Source organism: Mustela lutreola, chromosome 1, assembly GCF_030435805.1.
Source record: "Mustela lutreola isolate mMusLut2 chromosome 1, mMusLut2.pri, whole genome shotgun sequence".
In the NCBI taxonomy this organism is placed as follows: domain Eukaryota; kingdom Metazoa; phylum Chordata; class Mammalia; order Carnivora; family Mustelidae; genus Mustela; species Mustela lutreola.
In genome coordinates, this window is record NC_081290.1 from 126,786,746 (window position 1) to 126,795,761 (window position 9,016).

General features: G+C 35.7%; 1 pseudogene; it reads right to left on the reverse strand.

Moving 5' to 3' along the window:
* Positions 1-8,644: 8,644 nt before the first annotated feature.
* Positions 8,645-8,727, reverse strand: LOC131822774 (U2 spliceosomal RNA; annotated as a pseudogene).
* Positions 8,728-9,016: the final 289 nt, after the last annotated feature.

A 9,016-nucleotide genomic window follows, 5' to 3' on the forward strand; every position in this document is an offset into this window, starting at 1 on the left:
ACCCAGTTGGTCTAACCTGAATCAGAGCATCAAGTTTTATTATCAATTTTTTTTTCACTTCCTCGAAATACCAATTTGAAGGTTTTGTCAATTCAACTTTTATGGTCAATTAAACTGGATACTGTGAAAGCCTCTTAACTAGTCTCACTATCTCTAATCATGACCGCATTTGATTTCTTTACTCCACAGTGGACAGTGGTTTTCTTTCTTTCTTTCTTTCTTTCTTTTCTTTCTTTCTTTCTTTTTTTTAAATTTATTTGAGAGAGAAGGAGATAGAGAGATCTCAAGTCATGGAGGAGCAGAAGAGGGGGACGCAGGAGCAGACTCCCTACTGACCAGGACCTCTGGATCATGACCTGGGCCAAAGGCAGAGGCTTAACCGACTGAGTCACCCAGGTGCCCTAAAGTGATATTATAAAACCATATCCTGTATGTTACTTCTTGCCTGAAAAAGAACACCTCCTTATCAACCTTCAAATGAAGTTCATGCTTAAAAAAAAAAAAAAAAAAATTGTGTTGTCTATTTTTTTCCTGAGTTGAATGCCTTGCTCATTTGCTCAAGCTTATTTCATTCTTCACTTTTCCTTTAATTCTAAGATAGATATAAGAAACTGTATCAAGTTCTGGTATAAATTATTCTCTCCCACCTCTAAGCAATCACATTTGATCTCCATTCTCCATGGATTACACATCCTTCTCAATACCTGTCATCTCCTCTTCCTCTTCTTAAATAAATGCCCCTTTTGATGTTCTCACATCATTCCGTGTTTCTTAGATATCCTTCCTTCCTTCCTTCCTTTAAGAGAAGGAGCATGAGAAGGGAAAAGAGCAGAGGGAAGGATAGAGGGGAGGGGAAAGAGTCTCAGGCAGACTGTGCTGAGCACAGAGTCTGCTGTGGGGTTTGATCCCACAACCCTGAGATCATGACCTGAACCAAAACCAAGAAGAAGAGGGTTAATTGACAGAACCGTCAGGTACCCCCATTCTGTGTTTTTATAATATATCACTTTTTTGTGTGTATTGTCATTGTTTGTTTAATTATTTATTACTACTAGTAAACATAAAGTCTACAGAGAGAAAAACTGTGTGGTCCTCACCATAGTCCAGGACCAAATTCTGAAGCAGCGCTGTGGGATTAGCATTTGCTGTCACTGTCAATCTTCCATTTATTGCAGGCCTTGAGGCTGCCCTAGAGATTTGCCTCTTCTCAGAGTCTGTGGTGCTTTAACTGGGTACTCCCTATGTGTTTTGTTACTATGGCTTCTTACTGAAGGGGATAAAAGTTCTTAAACCAAAGTATTGTCGAAAGTGAAATTTGTGAGAAGACTTTGGTGTAATTAACCTTGGGAAGTGTGAGGACACAGCCAGATCCCAAGGAAGCGCAGACAGGAAGGGCTCACATAGAGGCTGGGCTCTTCTTTTCTTCATATCATGGCCCTCCACATAGTAGCTTCATTCTTCTTTCTTGCTGGAGAAAGACCATCTATACATGGACGACACCTGGCCTCCTAGTTCCCAGAATCCTGGAGTAGAAATCATTAGATTAGACTACCTCGATTAGACCACCTACTAACAGAGTTACTGTGTTACCATTGGGTATATTTGCAGGAATGGAGACAGGCTAGTGCCATGACAAAGACAGCCAGGTTGTCTGAAATTTAAAATTTCTCAAGTCTGCTTAGCTTTCACTTCTTATTCCTTCAAGACAGATCATTCTGGAGTAAAGAAGTCCTTATTCTATTTTATTTTTCCTCCTAAGACCAAATTAGTTCTCTGGGAATTCACTTTCCAAATGAGCAAGTGAGGCCCACTTTAACTTGAACCCATCTGCACTGCATCTTTTATATTTCATAAAGTTTCTGTGTAATGATAGCTCTCTCCAAATTAACAAGACAATCGCATATTTTACCTTATTTTCCTTCTAGAGTTTGTGGAGATAGGAGGGAGACCTTTCAAACTCTATAGTCCTCTCAAACTTTTTACTCAGAGAAGAGATACTTTAAAATTGTCATTAGCTTCTCCCTCACTGGAGTGGTACAAGATTTAAATTGGAAAACAGCTGTACATTTAAGTTAAAAGTCATCTTAAATATTAAGAAAAACACTATTAGACTTCATACTAAATAAAACAAATGAAGAGTATTTTCAACAGACGATTTAAAAAAGGATTTAGCTTTGTCTGTAAAACATCATTTATCTTCATCTTAATATCTGATTCACAAATCATCACAGCTATTAGGAAAAATCAAGTTTATGTCTCACTGACAATACAATTATTTAAAAGTAAAACAATTAAAAAATACATTTTCCATGAGTAAGCTTGGATATAAAAATGTTCTTTGCTTTTTTCAGTGAATTATTAAGCTTCACACATATTTTTATTTAATAAATGCAGATATAAGATTTATGGACAGTTAGGCTTGTGCTCCTGGTTTTCAAAGTTAAGAGAAGGAAAATCTATACTGAAATTTTGTACAGACATCTGATAAATATATAACATGGTAACAGAAAATAATAGACATACAATGAGAAAATGTCAATTACTTATTATATGGTGTGCATGGGTTTGTGTTCTTCAGTGTAGGCAGATCTAGACAAATCCATATTTTAAAGTTCACAAAAAACACTATTTAATAGAAATTTCAAGAAATGTTATGTTAAGACTTAATTCACACTAATTTAAATATTTATGTGACAAGGATAAAATATATATTTTCTAAGGTTTGTTTGTATATAACATTTTAAAGAAGTCTTTAATATTTTTAAGAAGCTTTTTTAAATAAGGGGAACCGAATCCCTCAGTGTTTGTATAGCATTTACCTTAGTTGTTTGGAGCTTGTTAGAGAACAGTGAAAGGAATTCACATGTGATTAAAAGATTTGAAAAATAACTATCCTCTAGAGACTATATATCAGGAATTCAAAACAGTTTTCATTTCTTTGGCACCTTCCCTTTTCCTACAAATCTCCCTCTCATTTATCCATTAGGAGAGGACAAATTAGAGTTACAAGTCATTCATTCCAACTCAAGTATTTTTTGAGCACCTACTATGCATTCTTATAGGCATGGTGCCAATTACCAGGGTACAATTTCAGCCATTCAGAGTTTAGAGCCTAGGCAGGCAGTTAGATAATATAGTAAATAAATACATACCAAAACACAAAAAGGGTATTTTTTCCCCTCAGATTATGATAACTTCAATAAAGAAAAGAAGGTTACAATGGGATAAAGAATGTGAACCCTACTTTGGATGCGATGCTTATGAAAAGCCTTTCAGAGAAGGAAACATTGAGATCACATCTCAAGAGTAAGAGTTATGCAGTTTCTAACAACTGGGAGAAAGCTTGTCCAACCTGAAAAAAAACACAAGGCAAAGGCTTTGAAGCAGAAAACAGCTTGCCCTGTTCTGGGAACATAAACAAGACAATTGTAACTAGGAAAAAAAAGCCATTGATGTATTTTAAGCAGAGAGTGACAACATCTGATTTGCATTTTTTTTTTTTTAATTTTTTTTTTTTTTTTAATTTTTTATAAACATATATTTTTTATATACATATATTTTTATCCCCAGGTCTGTGAATCACCAGGTTTACACACTTCACAGCACTCACCAAATCACATACCCTCCCCAATGTCCATAATCCCACCCCCTTCTCCCCAACCCCCTCCCCCCGGCAACCCTCAGTTTGTTTTGTGAGATTAAGAGTCACTTATGGTTTGTCTCCCTCCCAATCCCATCTTGTTTCATTTATTCTTCTACCCACTTAAGCCTCCATGTTGCATCACCACTTCCTCATATCAGGGAGATCATATGATAGTTGTCTTTCTCTGCTTGACTTATTTCGCTAAGCATGATACGCTCTAGTTCCATCCATGTTGTTGCAAATGGCAAGATTTCATTTCTTTTGATGGCTGCATAGTATTCCATTGTGTATATATACCACATCTTCTTGATCCATTCATCTGTTGATGGACATCTAGGTTCTTTCCATAGTTTGGCTATTGTGGACATTGCTGCTATAAACATTCGGGTGCATGTGTCCCTTTGGATCACTACATTTGTATCTTTAGGGTAAATACCCAATAGTGCAATTGCTGGGTCATAGGGCAGTTCTATTTTCAACATTTTGAGGAACCTCCATGCTGTTTTCCAGAGTGGCTGCACCAGCTTGCATTCCCACCAACAGTGTAGGAGGGTTCCCCTTTCTCCGCATCCTCGCCAGCATCTGTCATTTCCTGACTTGTTGATTTTAGCCATTCTGACTGGTGTGAGGTGATATCTCATTGTGGTTTTGATTTGTATTTCCCTGATGCCAAGTGATATGGAGCACTTTTTCATGTGTCTGTTGGCCATCTGGATGTCTTCTTTGCAGAAATGTCTGTTCATGTCTTCTGCCCATTTCTTGATTGGATTATTTGTTCTTTGGGTATTGAGTTTGCTAAGTTCTTTATAGATTCTGGACACTAGTCCTTTATCTGATATGTCGTTTGCAAATATCTTCTCCCATTCTGTCAGTTGTCTTTTGATTTTGTTAACTGTTTCCTTTGCTGTGCAAAAGCTTTTGATCTTGATGAAATCCCAGTAGTTCATTTTTTCCCTTGCTTCCCTTGCCTTTTGCGTTGTTCCTAGGAAGATGTTGCTGCGGCAGAGGTCAAAGAGGTTGCTGCCCGTGTTCTCCTCAAGGATTTTGATGGATTCCTTTCGTACATTGAGGTCCTTCATCCATTTTGAGTCTATTTTTGTGTGTGGTGTAAGGAAATGGTCCAATTTCATTTTTCTGCATGTGGCTGTCCAATTTTCCCAGCACCATTTATTGAAAAGGCTGTCTTTTTTCCATTGGACATTCTTTCCTGCTTTGTCGAAGATTAGTTGACCATAGAGTTGAGGGTCTATTTCTGGGCTCTCTATTCTGTTCCATTGATCTATGTGTCTGTTTTTGTGCCAGTACCATGCTGTCTGATTTGCATTTTAAAACAGTAATAGTGACTTTGTGGAAAATGAAAATGAACTAAGCCACCGGAAGCATGGGCCCAGCCAGAGTGGAGGCTGTTGGCAGCAGCCCATAAGGACATCTTCAACAGACCCACCTGGAGTTTCCTTCTGTATACCAAGAAGTAGGCAAGCAAGGATTGTTTTAAGAAACCATTTGCATTTTTTTTTTTTCCTAGAACAGATTCACCTGAGAAGGCTATGATCTTTGAAAGTTTGCCTTGGACAGCAACACAGAGAAGAATACAACTGGACGATTTTCCTATACCATACACAAAAATAAATTCAAAATTGATGAAAGACCTAAATGTGAAGTAAGAAACCATCAAAATCCTGAAGGAGAACACAGTTAGCAACCTCTTTGACCTCAGCCAGAGCAACTTCTTACTAGACATATTTTTGGAAGCAAGGGAAACAAAAGCAAAAACGAACTATTGGGACTTCACCAAGATAAAATGTTTCTGCATAGTAAAGAAAACAATCAATAAAACTGAAGACAACCTTTGGAATGAAAGAACACATTTGGAGAAGAAATATCTAATTAAAGATTAATATATAAAATCTATAAAGAATTTATCAAACTCAACATCCACAAAACAAATAATCTAGTTAAGAAATGGGCAGAAGACATGAATAGACATTTTCCCAAAGAAGATATCCAGAAGGCTAACAGACACACGAAAAGGTGCTCAACATTGCTCATCATCAAGGAAGTGCAGATCAAAACCATGATGAGATACCACCTCACACCTGTCAGAATCGCTAAAATTAGGAACATAGGAAACAACAGGTGTTGCCAAGAATGTAGAGAAAGGGGAACCCTCTTACACTGTTGGTGGGAATGCAAACTTGTGCAGCCACTCTGGAAAACAGTATGGAGGTTCCTCCAAATGTTAAAAATAAGACTACTTATGCCCCAGCAATTGTACTATTAGGTATCTATCAAAAGGTTGCAAAAATATTGATTTGAAGGTTCATGTGCACTCTGTTTATAGTTGCATTAGCATAAATAGCCAAATTATGGAAAGAGCCCAAATGTCCATCACATGATGAATGGATAAAGGAGAGGTGTTATATATCGACTATGGAGTATTACTCAGCCATCAAAAAGAATGAATGAGCTTGCCATTTGCAGCAATGTGCATGGAGCTAGAATGTATTATGCTAAGCAAAGTAAGTCAGCTGGAAAGATAAATACCAAATGATTTCATTCATACTTTGAATTTAAGAAACAAAACAGGTAAACAGAGGGAAAAGTAAAATTAAAACAAAAAAAGAGAGAGAGGGAGGCAAACCATAAGAGACTTTTAACTATAGAGAACAAACTGAGGGTTGCTAGAAGGGAGGTGGGTAGGGGGATGAGCTATAAGAAGGGCACGTGTGAGAAGCACTGGGTGTTGCACATAATGGGTGAATCACTAAATTTTACTCCTGAAATTAATATTAGACTATCTGTTAACTAGCTAGAATTTAAATAAAAACTTGAAGCAATTAAAAAAAAAAAGAAAAAAAGAAAGAAAATTTGCCTCCTACGCATCCTGAAGCATACATGGAGCATTGTTTCAGGTTGTCAAATCCTTCAAAGCACCACTAGGGAGCAGCTTGAAATGCTGATATAGATATTGAGGATGAAAATTATTTTACTGATTAAAAAAAGCCCTTTTTTAAGTCAGGTGATAAAATGTTTCTTTTAACAAAATTGCAGAGGGAATCAACTGATCAACCTTCATACATTCTTTTCACGGATGACTTTGTGATTTTTGCTATGTAATTCTGTTCAGTGAATATAGCGATGTTGCTATAATTAATTGTTCTCCATTCCCATCTACTTTTTATATAAAAAAATTGTAATGTCTATATCTAAGATGTGAGAAATAAACTGCAATTGATTATAAACTTTCTTTTATTTTTATTTTAAGATTTTATTTATTTATTTATTTTGAAGAGAGAGAGAGAGACAGGACATGCAAGTGGGGGAAGGGGTAGAGGATAAGGGAGAGGGAGAAAGCGAATTTCAAGCAGACTTACTTAGTTAAGAGCCCAATGCAGGGTTTGACCCCCAGACCATGAGATCATGACCGGAACTGACACCAAGAGTGGGATGCTTAAGTGACTGAGCCACCCGGGTGCCCCATATATTTTCTCACTTTAACAATAAGTAGTATTTATCCATCCACATGTGAATCAAGAAGAAAAAATATCCAGAACATTAAGATATGCATTTACAATATTTTTTTCATTTAAATATTTTTCATGCAAACATCCAGTACATTGGTGTTTTGATCAATTCGTGTACTAATAATTTGGAACCTTTTTTGGGTCCTTGGGATTATAAAGAATGATGAAAAACTGTGATACATACTTTTTAGAAAAAAATATTTTGTTCGTTAGTAAGTGATTTTTATATTAAAGTTCTGAGGAGAAGTAAAAATATAGGTGTAAGGAAAGATGTTACAAAGTTAAATTTCCAAACATTAAAGAATCATCTGTTCATCAATTTTTTAAAAGGATGGTACTAAGTAAAAAAAAAAAAAAAAAAAAAAAATTGCTATAGTGTTAGATCCCATGAAACAGATTTATTTTAAAATACAGTATTTACAGTATTTCAGAAATTATGTTCTTTCTAGCTAATTAAGTTTATGAAAAAATCTTTAAAATGCCAACACGGTTATATACTAGGTTAATAGTTTGTAAGTTTCCCAGTATTTTTAAACATTTTGTGAACAAAAATTTACATAATACTCATCCACACAATAGATGATCACTTGGCCTGGAGTGGTAATCATGAAGATAGAGAGTAGTGGTTGTATTCGAAACAGATTTTGATGTTTGAACCAACAGGATTTTGTGATGGATTGAATATGGTTGTGGGGGGTGAGAGAGAGTGAGGAATTGATGTCCATTCCTTGGGATTTAGCTTGAACAACTGCTGGCACTTTTAATGAGACAGAATACTACAGAGAGGCACTAGATGGTACCAAGGAATTAAGTTAAGTTTGAGGTGCTTATTTGACTTTCATGTGAAGATATCAAGTGCATTACACATAAGCCTAAAGCTCAGGAAAGATGTCTCTTCAACATAGTTAATTAGCACAAATTTTTGCATTCCAAGCCTTTATACCAGGACACTCACAATATGGAAGTTTTAACTACTGAATCAAAAAAGTTAATATATTTGCCATCTTCTGTATGGCATACATATATTGATTAAATACCAGAATAATTCAGGTACTGTAACTAAAATAGAGTGTTATAAAGGAGAGCTGGGAGAGATTATTGACTTTATTCACTATAGAACAAATGTGAAATGTAAATGGACTTACATATTTTGTTGGTGCTCTGAAAATTAGGTTATTTCAATGTATCTATTCATAATGCATAGGCTTTTCCATTAATCTAACACTGGGCTATTAACTACAATATTCTGAAGGATGTAAATGTCTATTTTATATTTTGAGATTCCTTTAAGAAAAATAATTTAAAAATTAAGAATAGTAGCAAATACTTATTATTTAAGATGGGAAAAAAGGACAATAAACTAGACATGAAAAAATTGGCAAATATCACAACATAGCAAACTCCAAAAATAATGTGATTAATTTATAAATAAGCTTCAGGATGCAAGTGAGTTATTTTTCTGAATTTGCTTATGATCAATAATTCTTACAAGTATATAAAATTAATCTGAATATAAGGGATATACAACACTTGATCTTAGCCAAAAGGCAGAGAAGCGATGAGTATAAGGGATATACAGGAGCAATTCAGGTTTTTAAAAAAAAATTCACTTACATTTTAAAAGATTTTATTTATTTATTTGAGCGAGAGAAAGAGAGTGTGCATGTGGCAAAGAGAGCACAAGAGGGAAGGACGGGCAAGGGAAGAGAGAGAAGCAGACTCCTCACTGAGCAGGAAGCCCTATGCAAAGCTCCATCCCAGGACCCCAGGATCATAGCCTGAGCTTAACCGACTGAATCACAAAGGTGCCCCCAATTCAGGGTTTTTCAAGTTGCTTTCTCATTGTATC